Here is a 22,569-nt window from a genome sequence, read left to right as displayed (position 1 = left end):
GGGGCGCGGGGGGCGCGCGCGGGGCGGCCGGAGCAGGAGCCGCGCGGCTGTTCCCGGGGCACCGTCGGAGGGACGGTAGGCCACGCGGGCGTGAGCCGCTGGAACTTGCTGGTCGAAGTATGACCTTCGCCATATTCAACGCCGTGTTCTTGACATTACTTTAGCATTTTTGGTGATAAATAAAGTTCCTATTAGTTGTTTCTGTTTTCATATTTTGTATTGTCTGTTTTAGTTACTAAATATCTACTTTTCCAATCACTGTCGATTCTTATTTTTATTTTTGAAATTTATCTTTAAGATAACTTACTCTTTTGTATAGTTAATCATCTTATGAATTTCCTATTTCTGAAATGCTTCTTCTCTGTGACTCACCTTTGCCTTGTCACTTCTTTTTGTTTATTCTGTGTCTGACGTTCCGGCGTGGAACAGGAGTGGCCGTGCAGAGAGAGGGTCAGCGGTGGGGGCACCGCGAGCCTCTTCTGTCTGCCCACCCGGCCGCTCTTCCCACATCCCGGCAATCACGGCCAACCTGAAAGAAAAATAAAATCTTAGCATGGGAAATCGCATGCACATGCTTGCTGAACGCATCCGTTCTCTCCACCGATGCAAGCTCTCTGGACGGCTGGGTCTGAACTGGATGGCTCGCACCCTCCAATCCCAGCGGGCGAATACGAACGTACCGGCTCGTGCGGGATGCTGACCAGCTGCAGGATGCAGGACTGAAAGGCCACCAGCTCTGGGAGGTAGCTCTCACACACCAGGGCAGCTGCAGGTCCAGAACGACCAGATCTTCCTCCTCGCAAAGCAAGCTGGTGACAGAGCTTTTTGTGTAAACTTTACTGTTAGCTTACTTTTTAATGTTGTGAGGGCCAAGCAAAATGTGTCTGCAAGCCAGATTTACCCCCAAAGGCACTGCTGGGCTCCATGAGAAATTACAGCATTTGCTCTTGGAGTGTCTCTTCTGCCTTGTGGAGTCCTTGGACAGTGGCTGAGCCTGAGAAAGAGGCTCCACGCCCCGGGCGATGAGGTGACAGGAATGTTACGGATCCATTGGCTCACCTTTCCTCCTGTTAGGATTCACGAAGCCACCGCTCCCATTCTTCTGCAACCAACACTGATCAAGCAGGAAGAAATGGAAGGAGAAGGAAAGAGGTAAATAGAATAAATATTTGCACCTTTCTTCAGAGTAACGCACAGAAAGGTGACAGCCAAGAAAATGCATGCTTTTTTACTTGTGGGGGACCAGACATCAGGCTGTTAAAATATTCCCTCTTGTAAGCTGGACTAACCCACACGCAAGCCCCGAAACACTCATCTAGTTTCGTTTGTATCTCGTTCATAGGATTTGGTCTAAGTTGCCCGCTTCCTGTGTTTTTCCCTTGGATGAAAAGATGTGGGCAGAAGTCTACCAACTTGGATCCATGGAGACTGTAGAAGGCAGAGTGCATAAAGAATTCCAGAAAGGATGCGTGTGTCTGTCCACCTCCAGCTCTGCCCACCACCCTCTCCTCCTTCCCCGGGATCGCCTGGCATGCTGGACAAATACCATCTTTAGAGTCTACCTGGGCCTTGGTCCATAGCGGAAGGCCTGTGGGCAGGAGTAGAGAAGAGAAGGGGGAAAGGTACATCTGCTCTTCTCGTAGGGGCTGAGATGCCTGTGCGCACACCATCTGTGGGTCTGGGTTTGTAGACCCTTTGGTGAACAGTGTGGCTGAAGGGACCCAAATTCTGAGACTGCTTATTATATCTTCTTGGAATCTCACTTTTACTCAAAGATATTGGGGGCAAATTATTTTTTAGAACAAATACATCATTTATTTGTTAAAAAGGATTATAATAAATCTTAATGATGACTCTGAGTCTAATAACTATTTTTTTATTTAAATTTAATTAGGAAGATATAGTATATCCTTGGTTTCAATAATTCATCAGTTGCATATAACGCCCAGGGTTCTCACATCACGTGCCGTCCTTAATGCCCATCACCCAATTATCCCATCCCCCCCACCCATCTCACCTCCAGCAACCCTCAGTTTGTTTCCTATAGTTAAGAGTCTCTCTCATGGTTTGTCTCCCTCTCTGATAACTGAAAGGAAAGTAATCAGAGGTGGGGCAAATTACTGTGTTTGTATTTTTAAAGAGCTGTGACATTCTGAAATAAGGGATGGAATGCATACACACTTTAATGTGATACCTAAGATTTCAAGTAATCATTGTAATGTTACCCCATGCTTCACAGCACATCCTTAGACCCTGGATTCCAGGTCACATCAGTAAACTGGTGCTCAACAGTATCTTCTCTGCAACCAACAGACGCTCGTTATGCTCAATGAAGAGAAAACATGTTTTCTGGATTCCACACTTGTGTAAGAGAAAGTCCGGGGAAATCTTTCAACTCCGAGCTTTGCTCCTGCTAGCCCACACGATGCCTTCCAGGAGTACTTTACTGTCCATGGAGGCACGCTCCAGGGAACCTGTCAGAGTCACACAGAAGACCAGGTTTTTGGTTTTATTTACAGGAGGTCAGGCTCATGACAGCATGGCCTCTGCCTGAGGTCCTGCTTGTTCCATGTCTTCAGTCTTTTTTAAAATATTTTATTTTATTTTATTTTATTTTATTTTATTATGTTGATCACAATTAGTTTTTGATGTAGTGTTCCACAATTCATTGTTTTCATATAACACCCAGTGCTCCATGCAGTACGTGCCCTCCTTAATACTCATCACCAGGCTCACCCATCCCCCCACCCCCTCCCCTCTAAAACCCTCAATTTGTTTCTCGGAGTCCTTAGTCTCCCATGGTTCATTTCCCCCTCCGATTCTGCCCCCCTTCATTTTTCCCTTCTTTCTCCTAATGTCCTCCATGCTATTCCTTATGTTCCACAAATAAGTGAAACCATATGATAATTGACTTTCTCTGCTTGACTTATTTCACTTAGCATAATCTCCTCCAGTCCCATCCATGTTGATATAAAAGTTGGGTATTCATCCTTTCTGATGGCTGAGTAATATTCCATTGTGTATATGGACCACATCTTCTTTATCCATTTGTCTGTTGAAGGGCATTTGGCTCATGTCTTCAGGCTTTGCTCAGATATTGAACTCCCAGTGTTGCTCAAAATGCCAAATTAGATCTTTTCTTAACTTCTATGATTTGGCAGTTCTCCTTACATTTCTCAATCCCTCAAATATGAACATGAGCTCCAACACTAGGGGCCCATGTACTGACACCTTTATTCAGGAACACATTCAATGAAGTTTGAACATACCTTCTTTCCTGGCATAGTAGAAATAAAAAACAAGCAAGAAAATATCGCGAGCTCTGTGAGGGAGTGAAGGTGGCCCCAGGTTAGCCCCAGCCCCAGAGGAGTCACCTCTCTGCCTGGATGTCCTCGCCTGTCTGATGTCTGGAATCACCTCTCTCACCTCTGTTCTAGGACAAGCCCTGTGCAATTTAAGAGACTGCAAATCTTCTTTGGACTCATCAGGGTTTTGTCATGCCAGGCAGTGAATAAGACGCCACTGAAGACCCTGTTGGTGAATTACCTTCCCTCTCCCTCTCTCTCTCTCTGTAAACTGAGGATCCTCACTTTCTATTTGTGTCCTGTCTCCATGATTAATTAAGATGACAATCTTATTGATCAGAGCTCAGAATGAGGTTTGCTACAATGTGTATTGTATCGATGGGGCCAATAAATGCCCATTGGCCATCGATATCACAGCTGTGCTCACAGGGTTGTGCTCATCTGTTGGCATCAGCAGGTGCCAGGCACCATGCCACTAGTCAACTGGGTGACCTTGTAGAAGACTTAACCTCTTCTTCAGGTCAAGGTCGTTTTATCCGGTAGGCACAGTTGCCCCGGAACCACTCTAAGGCTAAAAAACAATGACTCCAAAATGTGAAGAGAAACTACAAAATTTAAATGAATAAATCTGTAATTATATGGCACTTTTCATGTTAAGCACACAAGCTGCAGCACAACCCATGTGTTTCATATTCAGTGGTGCTCACCGTATGATGCTCTTGTGCTGCCAGGTCTACTCTGAAGTGAGCTGAGCGCCTGGAGTCCCAGCGACTTCACGGCGGCGCTCCCCTGGGCTGGCCTTCCTCCCCATCTCTGCGGTTCTAAGTGAGCCTTTGTCTGCTCAGCTGGGAGGTCAGCCGCTCAGCCTCGGTTCTGCAGTCCCGTGGTATCTCTCCACCAGTCTGGAGCTAAGTGAGTCGCTGAGTTAATGTTCTAAGATGCTGTTGCTAATATCCGCACTGTTCCAAGGTGAATTCTACAGTAAGCAGCATCTCAGCCTACTTTCTGTAATCCCAATGTTCTATCTCTATTCTTGCTTGACCAATAGCAGTTTTCAAAACCTGGATAGGAATACAGGCAGTGTGGTATAGTAGAAACAAAATGTTTAACAGTTCCATCATGATGGAAGTTTCTCTCTTCGTTCCCTTAAGGGGAAAAGCATGGAATCATAAATTAGAATTATCAACTAAGGTAAATTAAGAATTCATTTGACAAATTACACTCTAGACTGATGAATTTCAATGAATTTTGTCCGACAAAAGCCATCATTTTAAAACTGAAACTGTGTTTCCCAGCGGATAGCAGGAATTGTACTGTGAGAAGGAATCACCTGCTTCAGTGCTCTGCAAACTCCTGACCTCAGCTCCTACAGGACAAAACTGGGATGGTTTGTACCAAACCCCCCAGAGCCTGGCAGGCAAGGAGCTCAGTACACTTCATTTAAATGATTAAGTCAGTAAAAAAGAAAGGGTCATGAATGAACAGACTCTGATGTCTGAATATGGAGGTTATAAAATGTTAATATCCTAAAAGTTAAAAAAAGAAGAAGTCTTCAGCATGTCTATGTGTCTCAACCTTGGCAAATGCATTCATCTTTCTTGATCTTTGGTTCTCTAACATTTGGCAAAGTAGCATCTGCCACATGGGGTGGTCATGGGAATTCAACAACACAACCTAAAATTGGCACCTGGTAGAGGTGAAAATACTCTCAGCTGTCTCTACTCCCCCACTGTCATTATTATATTCAATTTCTTTTAATATATCCAATAGTTTGTGTTAGGAAAGTCTAAAGTTGATTCCTCCAAAATGGCAAATTTTCTAAAGCTTTTGATTAGGAAAATAAATACAGGAGACAAACATAAGGAAAAAGATGCCAAAATGTCTGATGTCACAACATTATATATTATTACAACCCTGAAAATATGAATTATGCAAATTGTGCAATATTGAAAATATCTTTAGAATTATTGATAGTATTTGTTAGAAAGTCCTCATTTTTATTGTGGTAAATATATAACATAACAAACATTTTCACCATTTGTCTGTGTACTGTTCACGGGCATTAGCACATCCATGCTGTGGTGCAACCATCCCCACCACCCACCCCCAGAACTTTCTCACATTCTCAAACTGAAACTCTGAGTGCATTAAACCCTAACTCCCCATTCTTCCTCCTCCCAGCCCCTATTCTATTTTGCAGCCTCTACTTTACTCTCTGTCTCTATGGATTTGACTATTATAGGTACCTCAGTTAAGTGGAATTGTGTACTATGTCCTCCTGGGACTGGCTTATTTCATGGAGCATAACTTCCTCAAGGTCCATCCATGTTGTAGCAGGTGTCAGAGTTTCCTTCCTTTTAAAGACTGATATTATCCCATTGTACTTATGTACCACACGGTGTTTATCCAACTACACATTGATGAACATTTGCACTGTTTCCACATTTTAACTATTGTGAATAATGTTGCCATGAAAATGGTGTGCAAATATCTGTTTGAGTCCCTGCTTTCAGTTCTTTAGGGTGTGTACCCAGAAGTAGAATTACTGGATCATAGGATAATTCTACATCTAATTTTTTAAGGAAACTCCATGCTGTTTTCCATTTTGCATTCCCAACAATAGCACAAAGGCTTTGATTTCTCTGCATCCTTGTCAACTATTGCTATTCTCTGTTTAGTAAGAGCCATCCTAATGGGTGTGGAGGAGTATCTCATTGTGGTTTTGATTTGAATTTCCCTAAAGGTTAATATTTTTGAGAATCTTTTGATATGTTTATTGGCTATCTGTATAGCTTCTTTGGAGAAACATCTACTCAAGTCTTTTGCCCATTTTTTAATTGGTTTGTTTGGTTTTATTACTGTTGTTGAGCTGTAGCAATTCTTTCTATATCCCAGATACTAATCTATTATCAGGTATATGATTTGCGAATATTTTCTCTCACTCTGTGGGTTGTCTTTTCATCCTGTTGGTAGTGCCCTTTAATGCACAAAAGCTTTTAATTTTAATGAAGTTCAATTTATATATTTTCCTTTTTCTGCCTCTGCTTTTGGTATAATATCCAAGAAATCACTGAAAATACAATATCATGAAGCTTCCCTCTGTTTTATTCTAAGAGTTTTATAGTTATTACATTTAGGTCTCTTTGAGTTCATTTTTTATTAAATTAATTTTTGATTAATTTTGATGGATTTCTGATCCATTTTGAGTTAATGTTTGTATATGGTGTGAGGTAAGGATCCAACTTCATTCTTTTGCATGTGGATATCCAGTTTTCCCAACACAATTTGTTGAAGAGATTGTCCAGAAAGTCTTCACTTAAAAAAAAAAAAATCTTAAAAGGAAGCATTGTTAACATTTTTCAATTTAAACACTAATTTTTATATTAAAATACAAAAATGTTTGCCATTTTTTGTGCACTTACTCTATGCCAGGTAGTATACTAAAGTCTTTGCATGCATTATCTCTAAGATTCTAAAGAGGCTGTGAGATTTATGCTTTTAACAAGTATCTCTTCTATGTCTGATATATCGGCTACTTTTCTAAGCACTGGATTTAGCAGTGAATAAAAAAAGCAAATGAAAACCGCTGGTTTCACAAAGATTAATTCTAGTGGAGGAGACATATAACAAACAAAGAAAATGTGTAGAATTACAGGTAATTGGTATGCTGAGAAAGGTAAACTAAGGAAAGGGTATAGGATTTACGGGGATAATGAAGGGCTGCAATTCAAAATACAAGGGCCAAGCCTCAAGGGGAAGATGACTTTGAGGGAAGACTGAAATTGGTTAGGAGTTGAGCCCAGGGACACAGGAGGAAGGGCATTCCACCTTCTGGCATCGCTCATGCTAAGAGCTTAGGGAGTCAATCACATCCATGGTCCTTCTGGTAACAAATCACAGACAGGGTTGGAACCCAGGTCAGCTGACCCCAAAACCTTTGCTTCTTACCACTACATCACATTAATCAGCCCATCCTCCTGTAATACTGTGAGTTGCTCAGGAAGTTGGTTAAGTCAGTGTGTTCATTGATGGCAGAGTGAAGGAATACCTTCTATTTTCTAGCAGCAAAAACAGCAGATACACTATTTCTTCTGCTTGGAGTGGCCCTTTGGCCCACTCTCCCTGAATAACCTGTATTCATCCTTCTAGTGCTGCTTCCTCAGAAAGGCCGTCCTTGACCACTCAGCCAACCGGTAAGCCCCGAAGTGCCTCTGCTAGCTCCCTGGATGTTCCCAATCACTTTTATCACAATTCACTATTATATATTGACCTCTGCCTTCTTCTTCAGCTTCTTCCTCTATCATGAGATTGTAAATGCCTAAGGAGCAGATGCCAAACTCTGACATGTTCCAACTGTATATCCAGTGCCTGCCACTGCCCCAGGGGTGCAACAGATAATCTAGAATAATTACAGATTCAATAACATGTACAGAAATACACAACAGTTAAATAAGTCAAATGAAACCCTGTTGAAATATTAAACATAGGTGTCCTATCAGGTTTTTATTCCATACAGTTGCCATACACCAAACTGTGAGCCCCACCAGGTCAGGAAGGTGCTTGTTTCTCATTTCACAGTTGCTTGCTCTATAGCACAGTGCCCGGTGAAGGTGACACTCACAATGAATGCTTAATGAAAGCAACATCAGGGACAGGGTTTAGGTAACTTATGTAAATCCTTAGAGTAGTGAGCCATGTTTCAAATTTTACTGCATCTGCTGTGAAATTCTATCTTCTCAACAATCACTCTTTTATATTTATACTGGAGATATTATGTAAAAAAGGTAATGTGTATTGTTGTAGAAAGAGGTAGAAATGAGGCTCCTTCACTAAGTGTTTGTCTCACCAACCACTGAACAGATGAAGTAGCTCACTGTAGATGAAGGTGACCTGCTGGCCCAGGAGCCAGGGAGCCTGCTCTGCCCCCCGGGGGTCGTTAAGCCTCACCTCTTTGGGTCTCAGATGTCACATCTAAAGTGTTGGAGACACTGGCTGGAGTGTTTGGAGTCTGGCTGAACATCTCAAATTTTGGATGGTCCCTAAAACTCACTCCAGCTCAAAATTTCTGATTCTAATTATACTATTCTTTAAGATTCTTGGGAATATTGTCATTTGAAATATGATGTTGGTAATGTCCCAAGCCAACAAGTATTCATGAAAGAGCCTTTCCATGTGGACCATATGGATTTAAAATCTCTTTCAAGTGCAGTATTTAGATTTTGGAACAAATACAGCATTCTTTTTTGGAACAACTAAAGCACTTTTATTATATGTGCTTTGAGCATTTGTAGGCAAAAATATATGTACCTTAAAAATGAAGTGGTCTTCAGGCCTAGTGAAGCTTTGTGGCTACATCAAGGATAAACTCAAAGACATCAGTTGTGGTATGAAATGACAGACGCCTGACATCGTCAAGGCAGGAAGAGCCACACCGCAGTACACAGTACGTGTCTAAGTTTCTCAGCCTTGGCACTACGGACATTTTGGACTGGATAGTTCTTTATCGTGGGGCCACCCTGTGCATTGTGGGATGTTAGCAGCATCCTTGGCCTCCACCTGCTAGATGCCAACACCCTCCCCTGAGGTGTGATGACCAAAATGTCAGTGCAAAAATCACCCATGGGTGGGAGCCCCTAGTGTACATGGAATGTCCGCAGGACACATGACTTTGGAAAGAAGCCCCCATTTACCCTCCCTTGAACCCACAAAAGTGAGCATAATATATGCCTGTAAGAGCAGTAAAAAGACCATTCACTGTGGCAGATGGTCAGCGAACTACTCCAGTACCTATGTCCCAGAGAACTGAACTACACCCACATGAATAAATCAACTGCAGCAGCCTATATCTAAGATTTCAATAAAGTCCAGAGATGTTAATATATTTGCCAAATGTCACACAGTTACATCTATTTGCATAATCTATGGAAATTCATATCATCTTTCTGGATTATCAAATAAACCCAGATTTTAGACTTCTAAAATTGGAAAAACTGAAGCACTTTGTCTAGACTCCTAAAATTTTAGTGGAATGCAGCAAAAGTCTTTCTCATATCCTTTGGAAATTAAAAATGTCACTGTTTCTACACACTAAAATCTCTACGCACTAAAATATTTAAAGGGTTTAAGTTCAGTCATATAAACTGAGATTTGGCAAGTAATCACATATCAGCATGCTGTGCTAAATATAAACAGAGTTTTGACAGAACCTCCTTATCTTCCTCCCCCAAGTTGTCCTGCCCCTCAGCAAGTTAAGAGGGGTGTGGAGAGACACAGTGAGCAGAAGCAGGATGGGAAATTTCAGGGGAAAATCTGAATGCAGCTACAACACCTCTCCACCATCCCCACGTATCTCCCTCCTCCCCACCAAGCCGTGAAGAGGAGACGCTGAAAATGCACAACACCCAAGGCTGAGACGGACTTACCACATAAGTCTGACTTGTGCAGAATCTTTTCTTACTGTATAATAGAGGAAGCCTGAGTAAAACAGTGTGCCCAGGCATGGCTTTAAACGACTGAGGATCCCCTCCACAAGAGAAGAAACTTGGAAACGCTTAGAAAATCTCCCCCAGATTAGGAATGCAGATGGAGTACTATCCAGAAACCGCTGCCCGTCTGTCATTCTAGGGTCTTTACAGGGCTCTCATGGCTGCCAGATGCTGCCGGCTTCCTTGTCCACACAGGCTTTCTTGGGCTCTTCAGAAGCAGCCATCTCAAGCAAAACTTTGTGCTTTCAGGAAATCGGTTGTTAAAGCGTGAGGGTAGGACTGAGTTGGCCACAGTAGTTTGACCCCAGGGAGGTACAATTGTCACAGAAAAGCTCTGTAAAAGGGCAGAGAAGAATCTTGGAAATAGTGTATGCAGGGAACTGCTAGCAAGAGTTGAATAATCATCCATAAACACACTCGGAGATGTGAAGGGAAGACTGCGCACTGCTCTAGAATATGAAGTAGAAGAAAGTCATGGGAGTGAAGTGGATATTTATGGAGAACAGAAAATAGAGGAACTTTATAAAGATCTCTGGTGATACAAAGAAAGCTTGCAGGGATTTAGAAGCATAATAGAAAAAAATATATAAGACACTTTCTTGAGCTGCAAAGCAGCAAATGTAGTCATTCCAGACCAAAAAAAAAATTTAAAAAATCAACCAATAGTGACAACAGATATAGTTGTGTGGACAACAAGAATAAAGAAAGAACTTAAGTTTTATTGAAATAGGATGAGAGCAAATTTGCCTACTCAGAAACCAAAATATAATTTTCCTCTTAAAGCTTAAATGTCAAAATATAATGGAATAAGGCCTACCAGTGTTTGAAAGAGGACACATGACTACATCATGTTTTAATCATCAAGGTGTGTTTGATCTAATAAATAGAAATAGCAGAGTTCAAAACAATCCCACTCATGAAGCCTTCTTGAAAAATCTCCCCGGAGAGTAATTCCAATCCAGCACAACAGGAATCCAAGCAAAGAGTTCAAGAATGGAAAAATACCAGTAAGTATTGAAACCAATTAAACACAGACATGTCTAAAGAAATCTGTTTACAGAAACAGACTCAGATATCAAAAATATGTTTCAATCACAAAATATAGAATGTGAAATATAGTGACGTATGTTATGGGTGGAACTGTGCACCCTTCAAATCCATAGGCTGAAGCCCTAACTGCCAACATGACTGTAACTGGAGAGGCCTTGTGGGCTTTCACGAAGGTCAAATGAGGTCACAGAGCATGTTCCTACTCCCAGAGGACTGGTGTTCTTACAAGAATAGGAAGAACCCCAAGGAAGCACTCACAGAGGGAAGACCTGGGAGGACACAGCTCACAGAAAACACAGCTCACCAAAAACCAACCTCATCCATGCCCTGATAGCCTTCCAGCCTCCAGGACCAAGAGAACATGCACGTCTATGTGCAGGCCACCAAATTCATGGTATTTTGTGAGGGCCATGGGACAGACGAGTACAATGTGCCATAAAGTGACTCCTATTTTTAAACATAGATTTTAAGAATAGGATGTTGTCAAATTGAATGTGACAACTAGGGAACACAGGCTAAAATGATTTTAATACAAATAGCCAGTAGTATAATTATACAGTCAAAAAATAGCATCTAAAATATGGGTAAATAGTGTTTTATTATTAGTTTTAAGAAGTGGAAATAAAGCAAGCATGCAATTAACAATTCTGTAGAAAATAAGGACAGCAGTCTGAACAATAAAACAAAAATAAAGAATCAGAAGACAGAAATACAATGAATTATATAATTCAAATGTTAATCTTTAAAAATAAACAATAAAATAATTATTTTCTGAGAGTATTCAATAAATAAAAGAAAATGCAAAATCACAACATTAGAAACACAGTTATGAAGAGTATTTTCCATCCTAGAAACATAGACCTTATATATCATGTATTTACTAATCTAACATAATTATACATTTTGACCAGGTAGTATTTATATAAAAAATGCAAGGATAGTTTAATACTAATATATGCACTATCAGAATTCATCACACCCCTTGGTCAAGGAAAAATATTATTTCTAGAGATCATAAAACTACCTTATAATAAAATCCAGCTTCTATTTATGGGGAAAAAATCTTCCGTTTATACCAAACTTGGCTTTAAAACAAATCAGTTGCAAACAATCATCAAAAACCTTAATGTCAGACTAATACAAGAAATTCATTCTTAAAAAATGAATAAGAGAGGGTGCTGTTTTTTAAAATCAAGAATAAACAAGGATGCCCAATATTGTCACAATTATTTAGTATAAACAATAACTACAATGAAATGTATATTCTGGCCTCTAACCCAAGGTAATGACAAAAATTATCTCCAATCCTTGCACTGACCCATGAAGGTGATTTTATTTCCCGTTTAGTGGACACTTTCACAGGGACATGACTTGGGGAAAGTCACTCAGATGTGAACAGTAGAGCTGGGATTGAACTGGTCTAAGTCCACTACTTTTGACCACTTGTCATTGATTTCCTTGTTCTGGATATTCTACCTGATTCAATAAAACAAAACAAAGAAGGGGCACTTGGGTGGCTCAGTCAGTCGAGCGTCCAACTCTCGGTTTCAGCTCAGGTCATGCTCTCAGGCTCGTGAGATTGACCCCCACATCGGGCTCCACACTCAGCAGGGAGTCTGCTTGAGAGTCTCTCTCTCCCTCTCCCTCTGCCCCTCCCCAATGTTCTCTCTCAAATCAATTATTAATTAATTTAAAAAAAGACAAAACAAAGAAGAAAGAAGCAAACATGGGAAAACAGGAGACCAAATTAGTGCAGCTTGTAGGTCATGAGACCTGTAAAGCCCAAGGGAGCCTATTGGAAATTAGTAATGAAATAAGGTGATCAGACACAAGTAAATGTGAAAAATCTCAGTGCTGGTATCAAAAAATATGATGGAAAAGACTCTTTTTATAACAGCAACAAAAAATATAAAGGACCTAGGAATGCACATTCATAAATGTAGAGGACCTATATGGTAAATCTGTCATTTGTTTTTTTACTAATATTTTTTTTTAAAGATTTTATTTATTTGACACAGAGAGAGAGAGAGCTAGAGAGGGAACACAAGTAGGGGGAATAGGAGAGGGAGAAGCAGGCTCCCTGCCGAGCAAGGAACCTGATGCAGGGCTCGATCCCAGGACCCTGGGATCATGACCTGAGCCGAAGGCAGACGCTTAACGACTGAGACACCCAGGTGCCCTGGTAAATCTGTCATTTGTTGATGGTGAAAACTCTAAAAGACCTGGATAAATAAAGAGATAGGTCTCGAATTAAAACAAAATATTGGAAGGATATTAATTCTTCCCATATAACTTGACAGAATAAATCTAAACTCATTTACAGAAACAAATAGAGAAAAATTAAAAAACAAAGTACAGTAAGTTGCCATTTGTATAAATGACATTAAAATGTATTTTAAGTTTTAATAATTAATAAAGTATTACAATGGTACAGCAACTGATGAATACATAAAAAGATCGTGCTAAAAATAGACTCAAGACATATACAAATATTTTTCACATGATAAGTGTTTTCCAATAAGTAACATGAATTAAAGCATTAAGCGTAATAGAAAGACAAATGTCTAACATTATTTTATTTATTCAGGTATAATTGACATACAACATTGTATTAGTTCCAGATGGACAACATAATTATTTGATAGATGCATGTATTGCAAAATGATCCCTCCAATAAGTGTAGCTACCATCCATCACCACACAGTTATAGATCTTTTCTTGTGATGAGAACTTTTAAGATCTGCTCTTTTAGCAACTTTAAAATATACAAGACAGTGTTATTAACCATGGTCACTATACTGTACATTACATCTCCATGAATTATTTTATAACTGGAAGTTGGCACCTTTTGACCACTGAAGGGTTAGATTTTAAATAAACACGCTGGCTGATACTGGGGTTTTAGATGAAGTCTCCTGGGTTATATCCGTCAATGCTGATAAAGCAAATTTCTCAAGCACAGAACTATGCAGTGTCCACAGATATTCATAATACTAACCCTGAAGCAAGATGCTGAATTGTTTCTGAATCACCAAGGCAAGATTAAATTATGTACTATAATTTTGTGTTCCCTGTGTTTTAATATATTTAAATTCTTTAGAAACTGACCAGTGATGAAGACTAGCTGGTAACTTCAGCCACTGGCCTCGCTTCTGTGCTTCTTTCCTTGTTCCATCCTCTACTGTCCTGTTAGAGTTCGAATAAAATCTACTCTTCAAAAAGAATTATTATATTCCTGATTAATCAGATAATTTCTCTCCTTCAGCCGGGCTTGGAAAAAGATTCTTCCCTGCTTAGATATGAGTGATGAAATCTGGATACTTATTTCCAGAACTATAGATCTCATGTTGCAGAGTATATTTTCATGAAGGAATTTAATCTTATTTCAAAAGACATATGGGTGTCATGTTTTTTTATGACTTTGGTAAATTGCACCTGACAAAGTAATGAAGGTATCAAGCCTGAGCCCTTAGAGAAAATGAGTGGAGTGAGGGGGCTGGGGAGCAGTCCTACAGAGTCTGACACCCAGTCACCTCCAGGTGCCAGTGCAACCTCTGACACTGAGGTGTGGATTCTTGGGACTTCGTTTTCGAAGAAGCAACTTGATGGAGAAGAGGGAGGTCTCCCAAGCACTGAGCAGCTCATGAAGGTCAAGCATGCATCACACAGAGTCCTAGTGACCAAAGGAGATGTCCTGGACAAAATATGCTGCTGCTGGCGGTGACTCACTTCTAGAAAAGCTGCAGAATTACTGAAAGTACATTCTGTTTGAGGGTGCCCATTCCATCCTAAGTGCTCTCTTGGGTATAGCTGCCTTTATTGTCTTCTAATACCAAACCAGTGATACTTCAGTTGTCAAAACAAGTAATAGTCAACCTAAGAGGGATGTAACCAGAAACGTAAAGCAGCGTCAAATTTTCTTCTGGTAACAAATCAGAATTATCAAAGGGCACCCATTATATTCTCAATTATGTTTTGTTTTGTTTTTTGCAAAATACTGTATAAGGAGTGCATGGATACTGTGAAAAGGAAAGTATTTCAAACAATATCTGGAATGACCTCCTGGGCACTGCAGAATTTTTAGAGTTCCTAACTCAACTTAATCCAGCAGGCAGATACTATAGCATTTCAGGATATGGTCACATGCATATTTTAAATTATGTCATCTAGATGGATGAGATATAAAATCACTACTTATGCTTTCTTATTCAACAAATGAGGATAAAAGAGAAAAAGAAGGGGAAAGGAAGGAAAGGAGGAAGGAAGGAAGAAGGGAAAAATAAGAGAAATGAAGAAAAACAAACAAATAAATAAAACAGGAAGCAAGGAAAAGTGACCAGAAGGAGAAGGATCAACAGGAGGAAGGATGGGACTAGCCCATGCCAAGCTCTGCACTAGCAGAGGCCACTGACACAGAGATCAAGAGGATCAGCCCCTGGCCTGATGGAGCCCACACTCTTAAAGATGTGACAGTAATTGTAATACATTGTGCTAATACCCAAAGTAGGGGGTTAAAAATAGACTTGATATAAATACATATTTAATTTTAGTTATGAAAATTATTTTAATAGCAAACATATACTATAATAAATCAATTTTTGTTGATGATTATCTAAAATAAAAGGAAATTTAAAAGTCTTGGATTTTTATCTTTTAATGGAAGAGATCATTTTTTAAATGTGAAATAAGAATTTTACCCTCTAATATCTTCAAAAGCAAATGAGGAGAGAAGAAAGACATGAATTTTTTTAAAAAATGGATATAACTTCATACACATGTATCATGAGTTTTTAAAGAACATCTTGGAAAAACATAACAACTATCTCAAGAATTATACCATTTTTGGTAAAAACTCTATGTATTATTGACAAAAGCATAACTATAGGAAATTACTACTTTCGTAATTCAAATGAAAAATAAAAACTAACACCAAAAAGAAAATTAATTCATTAGCTGGAGGCAATATTATAGAGAAAATGCAGGAGTCAATGAAGAGTCAATGAATTATGCCTTTGATACGTACCACACAAAAACACAATGATCCTTAGGAAATATTTATCTAGAGAAAAACATTTCAAAACTAAATTTGATTACAAATCACTATCAGTAAAAAGAAAAAAAGAGATACTGATGTTGTATGAAATCAGATTTCATACATTCCTATGTTTTAAATATGAATCAGATAACAAGACATATGTTTTACTATACTTATTTTTAAAACTTGGATAAATTTGGTATGAATTCCATGCAGGATCACAGACTTGTTGACTAGGCATAGTTAATAATCTATTATGGAACTGAAAAAACTAGAAACAGAAATCTACTTTTTGTATGCTGACCTTAATATGATTAATTTCCACTTCTCTGAAATGTCCAATTAGCAAAGGTGTAACCAACAGTTATTAACAAACAGTTAAGGTAACTCCAGCTTTTGATCTTGACCTGGACTCATCAAATAAAGCTCAAGCTAAGTGATACAACAAAGGTGTGAACTTTTTTACTGAGTAGCACTGCCTTTTAGCATGCTGAATCCAATAGCACATTAAAAGGATTATACATCATGCAAGGATTATACAAAGTAGAATTTATCCCAGCAATACAAGGGCAGTTCAATATAAGAAAATCAATCATGTAATACACCACATTGGTAAAATGAAGAAAACAACACACACCCACATGATCATCTCAATAGACACAGAAAAAGCATTTGATAAAATTCAACACGACTTCTTCATTTAAAAATACTCAGCAAACTAGGAATGGAGGAGAACATCTTTAACATGATAGAGGGCAATTGAAAAACTCACAGCTAGCATCCCATTTGTTAGTGAAAGACCAAATCTTTCCCTCTAAAATCAGGAACAAAAAGGATGCCCACTTTCACAATGCTATGCCAGCTAGTACTGGAAGTCCTAGCCAGCGCAATCAGGCAAGAAAAAGAAATAAAAGGCATTCAAATTAGAAAGAAAGAGGTAAAACTATATCTGTTTGCAGAAGACTTGATTCTAAATATGGAAAATCCTATAGAATCCACATAAAAAACAAACTAATTATTAGAGCAAATAAAGAAATCCAGCAAAGTTGCAGGGTACAAGGTCAACACAAAAAAATCAGCTGTGTTTTTATACACCAGCATTAAATAATCTGAAAGGAAATTAAGAAAGCAATTCCATTTACAATAGAGTTCAAAAGAATAAAATATTTGGAAAGAAATTGAACCAAGAAAATAAAATAATTAGACACTGAAACTATAAAACATTGCTGAAAGAAATCAAAGAAGACTTCAATGAATGGAAAGACATCCCACGTTCATGGGCTAGAACACTCAATATTACGAATATGGCAAGTGATCTATGGATTTGGGCAATCCCTTTCCAAATTCTAATGACCTTTTTTTGCAGAAATGGAAAAGGTGATTCTGAAATTCATATGAAATTTTAAGGAACCCCAAAATAGCCAAAACCATCTTGAAAAAGAAAAACAAGGTAGGAGGACTCACACTTCCTAATTTTAAAACTTATTACAAAGCATTCGTGAATTCACCCACTCACCAGAATTTACTTGTAACCTGAAGTCCACATGTCAGCACTTGCTGCAGGGCTACTTGAAGATAAGCACAGAGAAGCAAGAAGTCTGAGCTGCTTGAGGCCCATGTTCAAAGCTGAGATCAAGGCTGCCCTCTGCCTTCTTGTTTCAGCTCCTGTCATGGAACAGTGTACTATTTACAGGTCATGTAGTGTCAAATCTCTGCATTTTTTTGTGTTTTTCTTGTAGATTTTGCTGTTTAAACGGCCCCTAAGAACAGTGCTGAAGTGCTGTCCAGTGTTCCTGAGAGCAAGAACAGAAAGTTCATGGTAAAATAGCCCTCACATACAGATTCTAGCAGCTCTATCATGAGCATCTATGTCTTGTCTTCATTAATTGTTAGTTTTACTCTTCATTTTTATCAAGGTTATTCAGGCACGAAGGCAACATTATTTTCCCTTTCAGCTCACACCACTGCACAGTGATTCCACATCTCTGTATCACAAGTCTGAATGTATACTTTTGAAATTTTAAGATTAGGCATGTTCTATTGCATTCCCACTGGCCCCATTTCCAACTCCAGACTCCAACATAAACTCCCCATCTTCCTCAAATACCTACCTTGTACTTCAGGCCAAATCACTATTTAGTATTCACATTTTTGTGACTGCAAATTCAGTTGACATAAGACATACAATAAACTATGGATCTGTTTTTTAAAAGAAGATTTGGTTGTTTCTAGAGTTAATTATTGCCCATCTCTTTGTCTTTTAGCTCTAGCTTCCAAAGATGATTTCCTCAACAATACTTTCCAGCTCTTTTACTGAGTTAATGTTTTATATATTATGTTATATATAATTATATGTTATGTTATATATATACATATAAACATACAAATACACATAAATTTTATGTTATATATATTACATATGTATTACATATATATATGTATGCTTCTCTAAGGGTTCACTGTTGTCCTCTGAATGATTCTGTGTAATGCTTGTTCTCACTGGGGGCTCTGATACCATCCCTAACCTCCATCAAGATGGTATTGATTATTTTGTTTTCTTCTGCTTGCAAAGTCTTCAAATTCGTGTATTTGCTTGTTGTCTATTTGTTCTCTATCTTTCCTGGTAATATGCCTGGTAATCACTGTTTTTCTTTCATAGTTAAGAGACTATGTATTAAACATAGACCAAGTATTAAACATAGAACACCCCATCCCATGCCACTCATCATCCCTGCAGTGGACCCAACCTAACCCCGTTCAGAGGTTGAACTTGGATTTTGTTCCAGTTGCTAAAGGGCTCTGAGTTCTAGGAATGTTGTTTCTCTCTGAGCATCTCTAAGGCTAGCTAGGGGAACATACACCTGCTTACTTTCATCCTCCTTGGGAGTGAAGGTGCCTGAAAGATAAGCAGCCTGTCATTCATTAAACCTGATGCAATGACTTCCACCAAGGCTACCTGTCCAGGTAAAGCTGCATCAATGTTCCACCCAGTATAATGTGACATAGCCTGCAGCCTCTCTTGCTAAAGAAGGAAAATTTACAAGTTTAACCTCTGTAAAGAGAATGGGTGTAGTGGGAGAGGGATGGGAACATGATGGCATTAAACATCTCAGAGAAGGCTGGCACCTCCAGGAATGGGAGAGCTGGACTTTGCCTACACTTCCAAGTCCTGGGCACTCATACCAGCCTGCCCAGAGAGTCCAGGCAGCACCTGCAGGAAGATGCTGCCAACAGGAAGATTTAGATGTTTGGCCTGCTTCAGGGGAAAAAAAGAAAGAAATGGCTTAATCTTACATAAAACTCAACATGCACAAAGAACACAAAGACATGAGGGGTTTTGGAATAACGGTCTGGAGGTGTATTCTAAGTGTGGATCAGGCAGCAAAATCGTGTTATCTGGTGATCATTTTGACTCAGGATTGGCAATAAACACTTTTGCCTTTCTTTCGGTTAGAGTCAATGGAGGGATGTCAGCTCTGAAGTACAAAAGTGCTGGCATTTAGCAGAGCCAGCTGAGAGCCACAGATTGTGTATCCAAAGCAATTATATTTTTAAACATGTTCAAAGTTATTTTTAACCTTTTATAGTCCTTTCTGGTTTTCACTGTTCAGAGACTATTTTAAACCTTTTTCTTATTAAATTTGGAAATGTAGACAAGGACAATTACTGCAAATTGTGAATGAAAGAGAAAGGGGCCACCCCCACAAGAAGAGAAGTCTGTGGGCTGAGAAGAGGGAGGGCACACCTGAGGAGCAGGTTCTGTGGACATACCCTACCCACCAGCATCTCCTCAGACAGGGACCCTCTGCATGTGGCTGGATGTCTCACCTTTGCTGTGACCCCTTGGTGTCCTGTCTCCACATTGACTCAGGCACAGGCAACCCCTTTATTTTCACCCACAGTGAGTGTACCAGGGTGAAATGTACCTAACAGAGCTTTGGGTGTTGTATGCTCATCTTTCTTTCTTGCCCTGCAAACTGCCTGCCCATCAGCTTGTCCCCTGGCACCTTCTTTCTGTACATCTTGGCTCTCCGGGCACCACTGAGTACCTCTGTGCACCCCTGTCCTCCAGGCAACACTGTGTGCCTCTGTGCACCCCTGTCCTTCTCCAGGCAACACTGTGAACCTCTGTGCACCCCTGCAATGGGGGTTCCTGGCTGCATTCAGGATGCTCCAGTCAGCTCCCTGGAGCCTCCTCACCACTGATGCATGTATAGTTCACTCCCTATTTAATGACAGGAAGAGGCATCTTTTTCAGGACATTCTTTACAAGCATGTGGTCCTGATGCATCTCCTTTCCCTTTGCATTTTTCAGTCCTGGGCTTATAGCTCAGTCCTTGCCCTGTGTCCCTCTCTGAAGGAAAATGCCCTTCCCCAGGTATGCAGTCTCTCTTCCTTGACCTTGCTTTCATTCTTCCTCTGCTTCTTCTCAATCTAAAGAGAGATGCGGTGGACTTGGACCACAGTGGAATGAAGGAACCAGTGGGCAGGTTCATGGGAGAGGGGATGAGGCAGAACAGAGGTGTCCCCCAGTTTACTGGGGACAGAGGGTTCACCAGTTAATGGAGAGTGGGATCAAAACTAGTAGTTCAGAGGTGTCTGGAAAAATGACTGTGTTGCATTAATTTAGAAGAACAATTTAGAGATTTGACAGGTTCTGTTGAGGAATTTTTTACTTTAAAGAATAAGAATCACACAAAAAAATATATTTGAATCTCTTCCAGAGAGGCATCAAATATGAACTCCCATTTTGTGTGTGTGTGTATTTTTGTGTCTAAGCATGGAATAGATTTTTTTCTTTTTTTATTGTTGTTTTTGAGGGTTTTTTAAATTGAGGTAAAATTTTCATACAGTCAAATTCACAGATCTTAAGGGTACATTTTTAAAAGACTTTATTTTTAGAACAGTTTTAGGTTCACAGAAAAACTGGGAGGGAGGCCTAGAGGGTTTTCATTCACCCCATGCCCCCCGCCATGCACAGCCTCCCCCATAGTCAACACCCCCACCAGAAGACACATCTGTTACCAAGGATGAAACCATGCAGAGACATCAACATCACCCAGAGTCTAGAGTTTCCATTACGGTTCAGACGTGGTGTTGTTCATGCTGTGGGTTTGCACAAACATATAGTGATGTGTATCCAACACTATGGCATCGTAGAATATTTTACTGCTCTAAGAATGTTCTGTGTTCCACCTATTCATTCCTCTCACTGCACTCGGCCCCTGGCAACCACTGGCTGTTGTTTTGTTTTCACAGTTTTGCTAGGGGTGCAAACTTGATATTTTGATGAATACACAGTCACAAACCACCATGCCAGTGCATTATTTTCCCAATTCTGATGCAACAAGTTACCAAACTTGGTGGCTAAACCAGTGCACATTTATTTTCTCATAGACCGGCAGTCAGAAATCCAAAATGAGCTTCACTGGGCCAGAGTCAAGGTGTTGGCAGGGCCTTGCTCCCTCCAAAGCCCTGGGGCAGAGTCTGTTTCCCTGCCTTTTCCAGCTTCTGGAGGCTGTCCTCATCTGTAGCTCATGGCCCTGCCTCCCACAACATTTCTCCCCTTCCTCTAGGACCTCATCTGCTACTCTTCTGTCTTCAGACCTCCCTCTGCCCACCTCTTGTAGGACACACTGATCCAGAATGGTCTCCATATTTCAAGATCACCAACTTGATCACATCTGCAAAGTCCCCCTTCCATATAAAATAACACACACAGGCCCAGGGATTGGGACTTGGATATCTTTGGGGGCCACCATTTCAACGCATCACAACAGTCAAGATATAAAAACATTTCTATTGTGCAGAAAGTTGTATCATTCCTACAGGGATGGACACCAACCCCCACAGAAACCACTGTTCTGGTTTCTATCAACAGGGATTGTCCATTCTTACCCTTTCTTGTGAAGGGAGTAAGGCAACACACACTCTCCTGTGCATGTGTCCTTTAGCTAACATAGGGTTCTAGGACTTATCTATGCTGCTGTGTGAATCACTGTCATTCCTTCTTTATTGCTGAGTAGTAGCTACAGTATGATTGTATCATATTTTTTAAAATCTATTTTACCCCTACTAGTGGGTATTTGGATTGCTTATAGCCTTTGGGGTCATGAGAGAAGCTCCTACAGACATTCTTGAGCAAGCCTTTTTGTGGACAGACTTTTTTCATACATCTTGTGTAAATACCAGAGTGGTACCACTAAGTCATATTGCAGGTATATTTTTACCTTATAAGAACCTGCCAAAAGTTTTCCAAAGTGATCAAGCCATTTCTCACTCCCTTGGCAACGTATGAAAGTTTAGTTGCTCCCCAACCACCACCTCCACATTTGGTTGTTTAATTTTTTTATTTTAGCAGGGCACCTGGGTGGCTCAGTCAGTTAAGTGTCTGCCTTCAGCTCAGGTCATGATCCCAGGGTCTTGGGATCAAGCCCCAAATGAGGCTCCCTGCTCAGCAGGAAGCCTGCTTCTCCCTCTCCCACTCCCCCTACTTGTGTTCCCTCTCTCGCTGTGTCTCTCTCTGTCAAATATATAAATAAAATCTTTAAAAAATTTTTTTGATTTTAGCAAATTGTAATGTCACATTCTGATATTAATTTACATTCCCTGATATCTAACATTTTTTAGCACCTTTGCATATTTCTACTGTGTATATGTATATCTTCTTTAGTAGAACGTCAGCATGAGTCAT

The 22,569-nt window shown here is 39.9% G+C and overlaps 1 long non-coding RNA gene across 3 annotated transcripts in view; it reads right to left on the bottom strand.

Annotated features, from left to right (window-relative positions):
* Positions 1-379: 379 nt before the first annotated feature.
* The window catches only part of LOC118007333, a 52,084-nt gene continuing 29,894 nt past the window's right edge, over positions 380-22,569 (bottom strand). The window contains exons 2-3 of one of the 3 annotated variants that reach the window (XR_004678381.1): positions 17,392-17,668; positions 380-529 (exon numbers count right to left, since the gene is read on the bottom strand). This is a non-coding gene — a long non-coding RNA (uncharacterized LOC118007333). Of the gene's footprint in view, positions 530-12,502; positions 13,063-14,509; positions 14,717-17,391; positions 17,669-22,569 lie in introns of those variants that run through there. The other 2 variants (XR_004678380.1, XR_004678379.1) reach the window with 2 other exon arrangements.

The sequence above is a fragment of the Mirounga leonina genome, unplaced genomic scaffold (assembly GCF_011800145.1).
Source record: "Mirounga leonina isolate KUSES-001 unplaced genomic scaffold, KU_Mleo_1.0 Mir_118, whole genome shotgun sequence".
NCBI lineage: Eukaryota > Metazoa > Chordata > Mammalia > Carnivora > Phocidae > Mirounga > Mirounga leonina.
This window is presented reverse-complemented; position numbering and strand designations above follow the sequence as displayed.